Consider the following 12,853-nt stretch of genomic DNA (forward strand, 5'->3'; position numbering starts at 1 on the left):
ATAGTTGTCTAAGTCAGTGTTTTCCAAACTTGGGTCCCCAGATATTGGCAGACGAAAACTCCCATCATCCCTGGCCACTGGCTAAGCCTGATGAGGAGGATGAGAATTCCACATATCAGTGGTCTGCAGTGTGGACAATAACTTCTGTTTGTTTGCTCTGAATCTGCGGCCAAACTATTTTGTTTTGTAGGGAGCACACAAACACCCCACGCAACTTCTGGTATTATTCGAAGCGTACTTAATATTACTTTTAAGCCTTGAAGCATAGCAAATTGGGCCATCTAAATCCTTGTTCTTTTCAGCATCCGTAAGGATATGATTTTGAATGACAATGTGAAAATGCATGACCCGGTTTTCTTCATTTCCACCTGGGGTCTGCTAGTGGGGATTCTGGGGCTGGAAACCTTAATGGCAAAGCGGGGGCGTGGGGCGTGGCAGACATGTTAATAAAAAGCAATCATCTGTCATCTGCAGCCACATCTAGGATGGATGCAATCTGGATTTCATCCAACAGTGGGCAAAGACCAGATAATATATTGCTGCAGGCCAAATGAAGTATTTCCATGCTCTGTCTGCTGGCTCCATGTGATCTTAGAACCGTGCTTTTTTGTAATTAGAGGGCCTAGGACATTTATGAGGATAATCACAAGCCCTCCACAGCCTCGAGGCTGGCCTCATGGAAAGGCATAAGCTGCTAAAGAAAGGATTCAAACAAAACCCCAAGCCTTGAACAGGCCGATTTTGTTCTTCAGCCCTCCTCTATGTTCTCCCCTTTATATGTCAGCACACTAAGCTGCCTCCTTTTTGCTCTTTGACAGTCGCTTTCAGGTCTGACCTTTGAATGATTAGACTTGCAAGACAAGCAAGTGTCTTTTTCAAACAACAACAACTACACATTTTATCATCATTTATCAACTGTAACAGTAACTTCCTGCTTTTTTATTATTAAAAAAATCTGTTCCAGCTTTCTGTGTGTTGTGGAAGTATCTTTTACCACTGTTGGCATCTATGTAAAGGAATTGGTGAGATCCAAGCATTCAGCCATATAATCTAGTACAGGGGTTCCAAAACTGTGGTCTGCAGACCATCAGTGGTCTGTTAGCTTCATTCAGGTGAGCTGTAGCATGTTTGTGGATTTGCGGTTGAAGACAAGAAGCAGCCCATCCATCGCCCTAAATATTTGAATTGCTTTTTAATCGTATTTTTATTTCTTTGATTGTATGTATTACCATTTGAACCCTATTGAAATCACACAGTATCTGCCACAGCATGTTATAGTTACTGCAATGGGCAGAAAAATAATGAAGGGACAGTTTGGGAACCACTGACCCCAACAGCCATTTCTATTTTGGTGTTTCCACACACATGCAGGCAGAGCAAGGATGAACCTAGTGGCTCACCCCTTCCTTTGTGTCCTCCTCACTGGGTTCATCAACCTCCTAGGAACCTTCTGTCTCTCTTTTAATAATAGTGTTAGCTTCTAGAGTGATTTACAACTCTGATTTTCCATGGTCCTAATGTCACAGGTATTCAGAGGCATACTGCCTCCAACACTGGAGGGGATACAGAGCTATCATAGCTGGTAGCCATTACAGTGGTACCTCGGGTTACATACGCTTCAGGTTACAGACTCCACTAACCCAGAAATATTACCTCGGGTTAAGAACTTTGCTTCAGGATGAGAACAGAAATCGTGCTCTGGTGGCGCGGCGGCAGTGGGAGGCCCCATTAGCTAAAGTGGTGCTTCAGGTTAAGAACAGTTTCAGGTTAAGAACGGACCTCTGAAACGAATTAAGTACTTAACCCGAAGTACCACTGTAATAGCCTTGCCCTCCATTTAAAGCCATCTCTCAGTTCTATGTTACACGTGGAATTGCCAGAAGAAGAGACTCATTTCTGCAGTAATTTGCCTTCTAAGCATGATGAAGCCAATTGAATCAGTTACAGGGATGCAACACAGGGGAAAAAGGGTTCATTCCCCACTTTCCCCCTTGTGTGATGCTAATCATAAGGGTGGGAGGACACTCAAACCAGGCTTCTATTTGTTTGTCTGTCTATATGTACTTGGGTTTTACTGACTAAAATACATCCACAACACAAAGAAACTAGGAATTTAATGTGCATACAATCCCAAACTCCCCAATTATTAGAAAACAACCCACCACCCCCTGAAAATCAGAACATGAAGTCTACTGCATGATGTCAGCCAGCACTCCAAAAGAAAACAAGTTGAGCCACGCTTGAGATGGAATCAAGGTGTGCTTCATCTAAGTGAAGGTGTCTCCAGCTGAAGGAAGAAAGAAAAAATTCAATGGCAGCCAAGAACATTTCTGAAAACAGAACAAGTTGTGTTTGTGTGGCTATTTCAAATTCCTTATATTGTGGGAGGGAGATTTCTGGTGGCATCCAGTAATATAATTAGGGTTGCACAATACAAATTGCATTAGCCAAAATGGTATGTGGCTGGGGTAGCAATACTTATGCTTCTAATGACGAAGTTCTGGCTCAACATGATGTTGAATACTTCCTTCAACACTGTGTCTATGGTTCCTCCCACTCACTATCATTGTTATCTGGGCAAGAGCAAGAGGCAGGTGCAGAGCATGAAAGTACCTGTACCATTCAGAGTGGCATTAAAAAAAGGGGGGTGGGGAACCTTTTTCAGCCAAAGGGCCACATTCCCTTCTGGACAACCTTCCAAGGGACACATGCCAAGATGCATGAGGCCAGAAGCAAAAAGCAGCACAGCAAACCCTTTATCCTCCATTCGGACAAGCAGGAGGCAACAGCAGAACTCAAGGACACATTCCAGCCAGACAAAAACACATGGGGTACAAAACAGGGCCACTGAGAGGTGTGGCCTCTGGAGAGTATTGAGGGCCTGACATTAAGCCTGGGGGGGGGCTCCCAGTTCAGTTCTAATTCACTTCCCCAGCTTGAGGTTCCCTATCGTTGACGTGGAAGTAAATATTTTGCCAGGTGTGCTTTTCTTGCCACTGTGGTGCCCCAAAACTGAAACGGGTGAAATCCTGCCTTCAGTGTGACTCTTAAAAGTGTCTAACCTCCATAACCCGCTGGAAGTGAAACAATGAATGTTTGAAGGTTTGGCCGCTTTGGAAATGAGAGATCCATGGGAGATTTGCCCAGCTTCTGTGGTTGCTGGGCACTTGAGTTCCTTTTCATAAAGGAGAAAAAAAATCAAAGTGATCCTTTTCGAATGGAATTAAGAAAATCTGCTGCGTATATTGATGCGTCAGTCAGAGTAGTGATTACATAAAGCCCATTTAACACGTAGCTTTTCTTGTTCTCTGGTCTCTTCCACCCGTGTGCTTTTTTGTTTGTCTTCCCGACTGCCTGGAAATGCAATGTGTTCCTTCTCTCCTCGCACCCTGATTGCGGTGGTGGAAAATAATTGGGTGCAGCAGGGCATGTTCGATGGTGGCTTTAATCCTGATCCAGGTGGCTGGAATCCAGTGCAGGATTTACAGTGCCCTGACCCTGAGCTGTCAAGAAGGAACAGCTAGATAAATGGTGTGGGCGGGTTAGTGTAATAATCGTTTGTTTGATGTGACAAGCCTGATAGGCCTTGATTTACTTACAGACTGATAGGCTTTTAATTGAGCACCTCCATCCCAGTCACATCAAAGGCAGGGAAGCTGACAAGGAGCCCTTTTACTGAAAGCTCTCAGTGACTGACAGATCCTGTATGCTAATTTTGCTGGAGAGAGAGGCAATGCTGTCCCTTGGATTGGCCAGGCCTCACCTCGAAAACAGCCCCTTTCTTCCAGGGGAGTGTCTTCATCTCCATTTATCCAATGGCTCCAGCAAGGAAAACGTTCCCTGTACAATTCAGCAGTGTGCATGGTGACTTACAAAAGAACATAAGAGCCCTGCTGGACCAATAAACACCCATCTAGTCCAGCGTCCTGTTCTCACAGTGACCAACTAGATGCCTATGGGAAGCTGAGGAGCAGGTAAAGGGACCCCTGACCATAAGGTCCAGTCGTGACCGACTCTGGGGTTGCGGTGCTCATCTCACTTTATTGGCCGAGGGAGCTGGCATACAGCTTCCGGGTCATGTGGCCAGCATGGCTAAGCCACTTCTGGCAAACCAGAACAGCACACGGAAACACCGTTTACCTTCCCACCGGAGCGGTACCTATTTATCTACTTGCACTTTGACGTGCTTTTGAACTGTTAAGTTGGCAGGAGCAGGGACTGAGCAACGGGAGCTCACCCCATCGTGGGGATTCGAACCGCCAACCTTCTGACTGGCAAGTCCTAGGCTCTGTGGTACCTCTAGTTAAGAACTTAATTCGTTCTGGAGGTCCGTTCTTAACCTGAAACTGTTCTTAACCTGAGGTACCACTTTAGCTAATGTGGCCTTCCGCTGCCGCTGTGCAATTTCTGTTCTCATCCTGAAGCAAAGTTCTTAATCCGAGGTACTATTTCTGGTTTAGTGGAGTCTGTAACCTGAAGCATCTGTAACCCGAAGCGTCTGTAACCCAAGGTACCACTGTAGAACTCTTTCCCACTTAGGAACCCCAGCAACTGACATTCAGAGCCGCACTGCCTCTGTGTGGCTTCAGCCCTGCCTGAAGTCTGCTCATATGAAGAGTGCAAGGGAGCAGAAGCCTCTGTCAATCACCACACTGCCAGTGATCCTGAGGAACCAGTGAGTCTGGGCATCTCAACAGGGTACCTGGCTATCTCTCAGACTCCACTGTTCTCTCCCAGGACCAGAGGAGACAACTAGCCAGCAGGAACTTCTGAGCCACTGTCGCAGTGTCCAGCTAGTTGCCCCAGGAGGCTGAAAAAAAGGGTCAGGTCATATCTACGCCAAACATTTAAAGCCCATGGCTTCCTGCAAAGAATCCTGGAATCTGCAGTTTGCTAAGGGTGTTGGGAATTGTAGCTCATTTAAATGAGCTTTCAATGTATGGTGTGGGTGTTACCGTGGAAACAGATGCAAGCAAGGCTCAGGGTGTGACTGAGAGCCAGTTAGGGGCATAGCCTCCAGCTCCTATACAAGATCCTAATCTGACCTGCTTCCACCGAAGCAACAGCTCTCTTCAAAGCTCAAGCCTCCCTGACCTGGGGAAATAGGCACTCTGGGGCCCATTGCCACTGAATCACACCAGTGAAACTAAACTGATCTTTGCCTTCCAAGTGCTTGCAGTCTAAAGCCAGCCTTTCTCAACTTGGGTCCTCAGATGTTGTTGGACTACAACTCCCATCATTCCCAGACAGCATGGCCAGGGGATGATGGAGGTTGTCGTTCAAGAACATCTGGCAACCCAAGGTTGAGAACGGCTGGTCTAAGCGAATATTGGGAAGAGGAAGGGAGAGACAAAGAGATGGGGGAAGAATGTGGGCAGTTGCCTTATTTCACATTGGACTATTAGTCTATCTAATGGCAGCAGCTTTCTGAAGACCCAGGGCAGACGTCTTTCCCATTGCCTGCTATTGTAACTGGATTCTTTCAAACTGGAAAGTTGTTAGACTTTCTGGATTCAAAGCCATGAGCTTTACCTCTGAACGATGGCCTTTTCCTTAAAGAATCCTGATAGCATAGAGGTTGGTACTGAGGCACAAGCAGTCACCAGGAATGGTTACCTTGAGGAGCAAGTGATGTTCCCAGAGCTCAGCTGGCCTTGCTATGCCACAGCTCCCTGGTGTCTCCAGAATAGGGCTGGGAGAAGCTTGGAGAGCTTATGCCAATCAGAATTGTCAATATTGAGATAGACACACCAATGTTCTCACCTGTTTTAAGCCATCCTCCTGTGTCCCTATGATAGATCATGGAGTGGATTGACCACTCAAGGATTACGTATTTCTCTTAAGTTTGAGTCAGCCCCACCAGCTGTCTGTGAGGGCCAACCGGCCTCAATGAGAGTCAGCCCCCTGGGAGGGATTTGAAAGCGGCCCATTCAGAAATGTCACAAGTGGGTACTTTTGTGGGCCTCAACAACTCCACATCTCTCTCTCTCTCTCCTCCCCCCTCCCCTTCCAAACTGCTGCCAAACCATTGGCCTTTTCTCATCATGGAAAACATTTGACGCCGTTCTAAGCTTCTGCCTCCATCTGCACTAGGATAATAAACAAAAGATGGCTTGAAAAGATGTGACATTTTTGAAAAGGGGGGATGGGGCCGGTCTGTGCGATTGTTTTAGCAGTGTGTGCGGAGTGCTTGGTTTGCAGGGTGCTAATGAATGGAACAGTTTCTTCCTCCTCCCTCCCTCCCTTCACACTTGAAGCTCGTGTTCCCCTCAATATGAGGAGAGGAGGGAAGGAAAAGGTTCTGCCTGCCTAGTGTGGCCTGGAGAGACCATTTGGCCTTGAAGAGGGAGTGTGGTGTAGTGGTTAGAGTGTTGGACTGTGGCCCCATCCAGCATTGGAGGTGGTATGCACCCAAATTCCAGTTCCTGGGGTTCATAGGTGCGGAGAGTGCTGTAGTGCAGATCCTGGACTGATCCAGTAGGCCTCTTCTTTGCTTTTTTGATCTCTCTGCATGGGAACCACACAACTTGTAGGGCCGGATCAAGCCACAAATGCACTGCCATTTAAACTGGATTACACACAGTCTGCTGAAAAAGATCTAATGTGTTGTTGTTTTGCCATTTTAAATATATCTCATGAGTTTTTCAGGATTTTAAATATGAATTATTTTGACTATATCAATGATTAAACATTTTCTTTGAAATTAGGTGGCCCCAAAAAAATTATTCCTGAAAAGGCATTCAAAAATGCAAAAGAAAGGAAAAAGAGGAGAAGCATACACCACCAAATGCCTCTTTTTTGTCAATGCATCCCATAAAAATGACTATTGTTATGAAGGGCTCATAAATAATCTGATTTTGGCATGCTTTCATATGAAACAGAAAATGAATAAATTAAACCTGATTTACAGCCCCTTTTCTTTTTCTTTCTTTTCTTTTTCTTTTCATTTTTATGAGAGCCGCTCTAAACATTTTATGTAACGTACGTGCCAGACAATGCAAGCCAAATGGCTCAAGGCTGTGGTGTTGATATTATATAAATTATAAGATGCTTTAATTTGCATAGTTTAATTAACTAATACCGCCAAAGAGAAATGGGGGGTGGGGGGAAGAGTAGTAGTAAGTGACTCCCTGCGTCTAACAAATCCAAGCCCTTCTTGAATATGACCCCTGGTGACTGGGAGCGGCCGCCGAGACCACATAACACCGGTCTTGAAAGACCTACAATGGCTCCCAGTATGTTTCCGAGCACAATTCAAAGTGTTGGTGCTGACCTTTAAAGCCCTAAACGGCCTCGGTCCAGTATACCTGAAGGAGCGTCTCTACCCCCATCATTCTGCCCGGACGCTGAGGTCCAGCGCCGAGGGCCTTCTGGCGGTTCCCTCATTGCGAGAAGCAAAGCTACAGGGAACCAGGAAGAGGGCCTTCTCGGTAGTGACGCCCACCCTGTGGAACGCCCTTCCAGCAGATGTCAAAGCGATAAACAACTACCTGACATTCAGAAGACATCTTAAGGCAGCCCTGTTCAGGGAAGTTTTTAACGTGTGATATTTTACTGTATTTTTGGTTTTTATGGAAGCCACCCAGAGTGGCTGGAGAGGCCCAGCCAGATGGGCGGGGTATAAATAATAAATTATTATTATTATTATTATTATTATTATTATTATTATTATTATGACCCTCCACCCCATCTCCCCACGAGCTTTTGGCTTTGCTCACCGTCAAGATGGCAGCTGCCTACCATCACCACGTTGCCTGTTTTGCTTTCAGTGTCTCATTCCGAATCTTGCGGCTTTACTTGTTTCCTCAAAGTCTCAGCACTTTAAAAGGTGGTTCTATCACAGCTTCATGGTAATTATGGATTCTCGGTTATGCCACCACAACTTTTAAAAAAAATGTTTAAAATTTTTATTTTTTTTACCAACAACCAAAACACAAACAGTGAAACCCCCCAGGCGGCTTATACATTGGGTATACATAATCAATAATAACATTCAAATCAACCATATGTACACTTCTATATACCTTAACACTCCTCCATCCACAAGGTTTATTTAACTTTTAACATTTTAATTGCCCCAAATTGTTCAAACCTACCCAAATAATTCAATATCTTCTCAAACCAATCCTCCTCTTTCTCACTGACCTTAAACCCTTTCATTCTGTGTATCTTCACAGATATTCTAAAATTATAATATTATTCAGTTTTTTCCTCCATTGATTCACCCCAACTCTTCTGCATTTTTCCAGTTACTCGCTATAACCTGTCTGGCTGCAGTTACCATCAATTTTACCCATTTACATTCCTCTTTTGTTTTTAACTCGGCGCTACTCAGATTAATAGGTAAAAGTAAAGGTACCCCTGCCCGTACGGGCCAGTCGTGTCTTACTCTAGGGTTGTGCACCCATCTCACTTAAGAGGCCAGGGACCAGCGCTGTCCGGAGACACTTCCGGGTCACGTGGCCAGCGTGACGAAGCTGCTCTGGCGAGCCAGCACCAGCGCAGCACATGGAAACGCCGTTTACCTTCCCGCTAGGTAAGCGGTACCTATTTATCTACTTGCACTTAGGGGTGCTTTCAAACTGCTAGGTGGGCAGGAGCTGGGACCAAAAGACGGGAGCTCACCACGCTGCGGGGATTCGAACCGCCGACCATGTGATCGGCAAGCCCTAGGCACCCTAAGCCCACAGTGCCACCTGCGTCCCCCGACTCAGACTAATAAGAACCATTAATTTAGATATTCCCACCTTCCTACCCGCAATTCCCGATATTTCTATACCAATCTGTTTCCAAAATTCATTAACTAACAGACAATGCCTCCACAACTGAAAAAGCCACCTGGGGCAGCAAACCAAAGAAGGCTCCTGCTGGATCAGACCAGAGGCCATCTAGTTCAGCATCATGCTTCCTTCAGTGGCCAACCAGTTGCCTTAGGGAAGTCTGCAAGCAAGGCAACAAGGCAAAGCGCACTCCCACTATTGTCGATATTCAGAGGCATGCTGGTTCTGAGCCTGAAGGAGGCATATAGCAAGGGATCTACTAGTAGCTTTCCAGGTGATTTGCAATAGATCAACACGTATGTCTGAAGGCTCACCCATACCGTCTTTTAATATAGATAGGGAGCTTTCCATACCTCCATTAATTCTTCACTGTCCATACATTGTTCTCCTCCAGAAAATTGCCCCCCCCCTCACTTTCCCCTCCTACAATCCAGATTTTCTCCTTTTTGGAGTATATTGGTATGAGAAAATCTGGGTTGAGAAAGGCAATGGGTAGACCAGGAGAACATCCTCTGGACGGTGGAGAAATAATGAAGGTACAGGGAGTATCCACATTAAATGTCATTATGGATGAGCCCTTAGATTATAGCTAGGTTCAGTGAGATCTCTCCAAAGTAAATAATTCTTTAATTGTATGCTGCTATGGGGAAACCTAGGCAGCATCTTAAAAAATAGAGACATCACCTTGCCAACAAAGGTCCATATAGTTAAAGCTATGGTTTTCCCAGTAGTGATGTATGGAAGTGAGAGCTGAACCATAAAGAAGGCTGATCGCCGAAGAATTGATGCTTTTGAATTCTGTTGCTGGAGGAGACTCTTGGGAGTCCCATGGACTGAAAGAAGATCAAACCTATCCATTCTTAAGGAAATCAGCCCTGAGTGCTCCCTGCAAGGACAGATCCTGAAGCTGAGACTCCAATACTTTGGCCACCTCATGAGAAGAGAAGACTCCCTGGAAAAGACCCTGATGTTGGGAAAGATGGAGGGCACAAGGAGAAGGGGACGACAGAGGACGAGATGGTTGGATGGTGTTCTCGAAGCTACCAGCATGAGTTTGACCAAACTGCAGGAGGCAGTGGAGGACAGAAGTGCCTGGCGTGCTCTGGTCCATGGGGTCACGAAGAGTCGGACATGACTAAACGACTAAACAACAACAACAATGGGGAAAGTCTTTCTGAAAGCTGCCATGCATGGGGTATCTAGCACTCATTGTCCTAGTAGACCAATTGGATTGATGGCTGGCTGCATCTATATCAATGACACATGTAGATCACAGTGAAAAGTAGCAATTACACCCTTCCTGGGAAGTGGGAATGCCTCTGAAATTACAGTTATCCGATTGCATTTTCCACAAAAAGCATCACTTTGCTCATAAAAGTTCTTCTTGTTGTTTTAAAAAAGAGCACACCAAAAAGGCATTAACTCATGTCACTCTGACCTGATGTCAGCCACTCGGTGTGTGTTTTGATCTGTTGCCCGTCCCTACAGAATAGAAGAGTGGTTTTCTTTTTTGGAAAGCACTTTGATAAGTGTGTTGAAGTCCTCCTCCCCTTGCGCAATCCATCCTGTAGAATTTCACACCAGGAAGCATCTCCATTACATCAACAACAGGAAGATCCCACTGGTTTGCCACAAAGAAAAACAGCTGTTAGTCACACATCAAGGGAATGGAAGAGAAGGAGGGGGGGGATAAATCTCACCTCCCCCTTTCCCTCCACTGATGTTCACACAGTTCTTTAATGTTAGTCACTGGGCTGAGAAGAGAACAACGAGGCAATTGAAACTGCACAACTTATGATCCAGTACCTATCAGTTAATATTTGAGACGAGCAACTTCTTACCCCTCGTAAGCCAAAACACTGGAGAATGGCTGAGCTCTTGACTCTGAGCCACTGTGAATGGACCGACACTTACAACTCTTACTGTACAACCAAAGCATCTCCCTTCTTGCACTCATCCCTCTTCCATTACACCCAAATCTCCCAACATCCTGTCCCCCCCCCCTTTCTTTAAATTGCAACAGCAGCGGAGAGACTCCAGCCATGAGGAAAATAAAGGAGGTTTGTCTGTTGCCACCATTGCCGCGAAGAAGGCGAGTGGATTGGAGGCCAGGTTGGGTGGACTCATCTAGTCCAGCATTCTGTTTTCATAGTAGCCAACCACATCCCCATAGGAAGCCAGCAACAATATTCTCTCCACCCCACCCACAACTCTTATTGGGAAGCTTCCTGCCTCCAGCAGTGGAGGTAGAACTTACTGATCAGGGTTAGTAGCCACAGAGAGCTTTATCCACCATGAATTTGTCTACTCTTCTTTCAAAGCCATCTGAGTTGGTGGCCATCTCTTGTGGGAAAGAATTCCATAGTTCAATTCTTCTCCAAGTTGGGTTGAAAGCTAAGCTGAAGAAGAATCTGGGGCCTCAGCTCTCCACGGCACTGCACTTGACATCCTTAGCTAATACCCAAATGTCTCCTTGCTTTCCTGCTACATTATTGCTCTTTAAAAAAAGAAAAAGAAAGAAAGAACCCTAATTACAACTTTAAAATAAAACACTATTTTTATCAATGCCAGAAATCTATGCAGTATGCGGTTTTTTGAAAAAAAAGAAATCCCTTTTGCTTGTCATTTTACATCTTGCCGTTTTGTCAGTTGTTTTAAAACATGTCTCCTGCAATAAATAAGATCCTCTTTATGCACTTGTTCAGCGGCAAGAAGGGAGGCCCCCTTCCAGTTTGCAAGGTAGGACTTGCGTCGAGAGTTGGAGAGGCTGGTGGGAATCGCTGACACACATTTTCTTCCACACAGTCAGCTGAAAGGGTCTGTTATGATTTGAGTAAAGGCTCCCATCGTCTTGTTTAAAGGAGGCCTAATAGATGATGATTTACTCATAAAATAAAAGATGTGAAGCAAACATCCAAAAGCAAATGAAACCACTCCTTCTAAAAAGCCTTTGAGTCATCTTCGTTCCATTAAGGAAAGGAGCTTGATATATGAGATGTTCCTGCCTGGGGTTCAGCCATCCAAGCTAAGTGGAGGACAGCCCTGACTCAGGACTTAATTTGAGCCAGATTGGGCCAGCGCTGCTATGAATCAACATGAAGCTGCCACTTTAGGCAACAGATTCTACAGAGGGTGCCATATCCCCGCCTCCAGTTTTTAAGGCTGCATACACATCATATATTTAAAGCACATCCCACCCCACCCAAAGTATCCTGGGAATTGTAGTTTGCTAAGGGTGCTGGGAATTGTAGCTCTGTGAGGGGGGAAATGCTGTTTCCAGGATTCTTTGGGGAGGGTGTGTGCTTTCAATGTACACAGTCCAGTTCTCTTTTAAAAATTGCCTTCTGTGAATTGTAGTTCTGTGGACATACACTACAGTTCCCAGGATTCTCTTTTGGGGACAAATGCAGCCCTCCAGGCCTCTCTGGCCCTGAAGACTCTTCCCCATGCCACACACACAGAGGGGGCCCAACCTGAATAACATATTGGGAAGGCCCTGGTAAGTCCCACCCCATATACCGTATTTTTCACTCTATAGGACACACTTTTTCCCCTCCAAAAATTAAGGGGAAATGTGTGTGTGTCCTATGGAGTGAATGCAGGCTCCTTGGCTTCAGTGATAGCAACGCGAAGCCTCCGAAGCGCAGAGGGAGGGATCCCTCTGCGCTCTGGAGGCTTCGTGTTGCTTTCGCTGAAGCCTGGAGAGCGAGAGGGGTCGGTGCACACTGACCCCTCTCGCTCTCCAGACTTCAGGGATAGCCGCCTGAAGCCTTCGGAGCGCAGCGCGAGTTCCCGCTGCGCTCCACAGGCTTCAGGTTCCTTTTGCTGAAGCCGGGAGAGCAAGAGTCTCCTGGTTTCAGCAGAGAGGGAGAGCTGCGCAGCGCCCCTTCAGCCAAGCAGGAGGAGAAATGGAAGGGGCTCTGTTTCTCCTGCCGCTTTGCTGAAGGGGTGCTGAGCAGAGAGGGGGAGAATTTTTGTTTCTTGTTCTCCCCCTCTAAAACAAGGTGCGTCCTATGGTCGGGTGCATCCTATAGAGCGAAAAATACAGTAATTGAACACGTGATGTAGCACAC

The sequence above is a fragment of the Podarcis gaigeae genome (assembly GCF_964106915.1).
Source record: "Podarcis gaigeae genome assembly, chromosome: 15".
NCBI lineage: Eukaryota > Metazoa > Chordata > Lepidosauria > Squamata > Lacertidae > Podarcis > Podarcis gaigeae.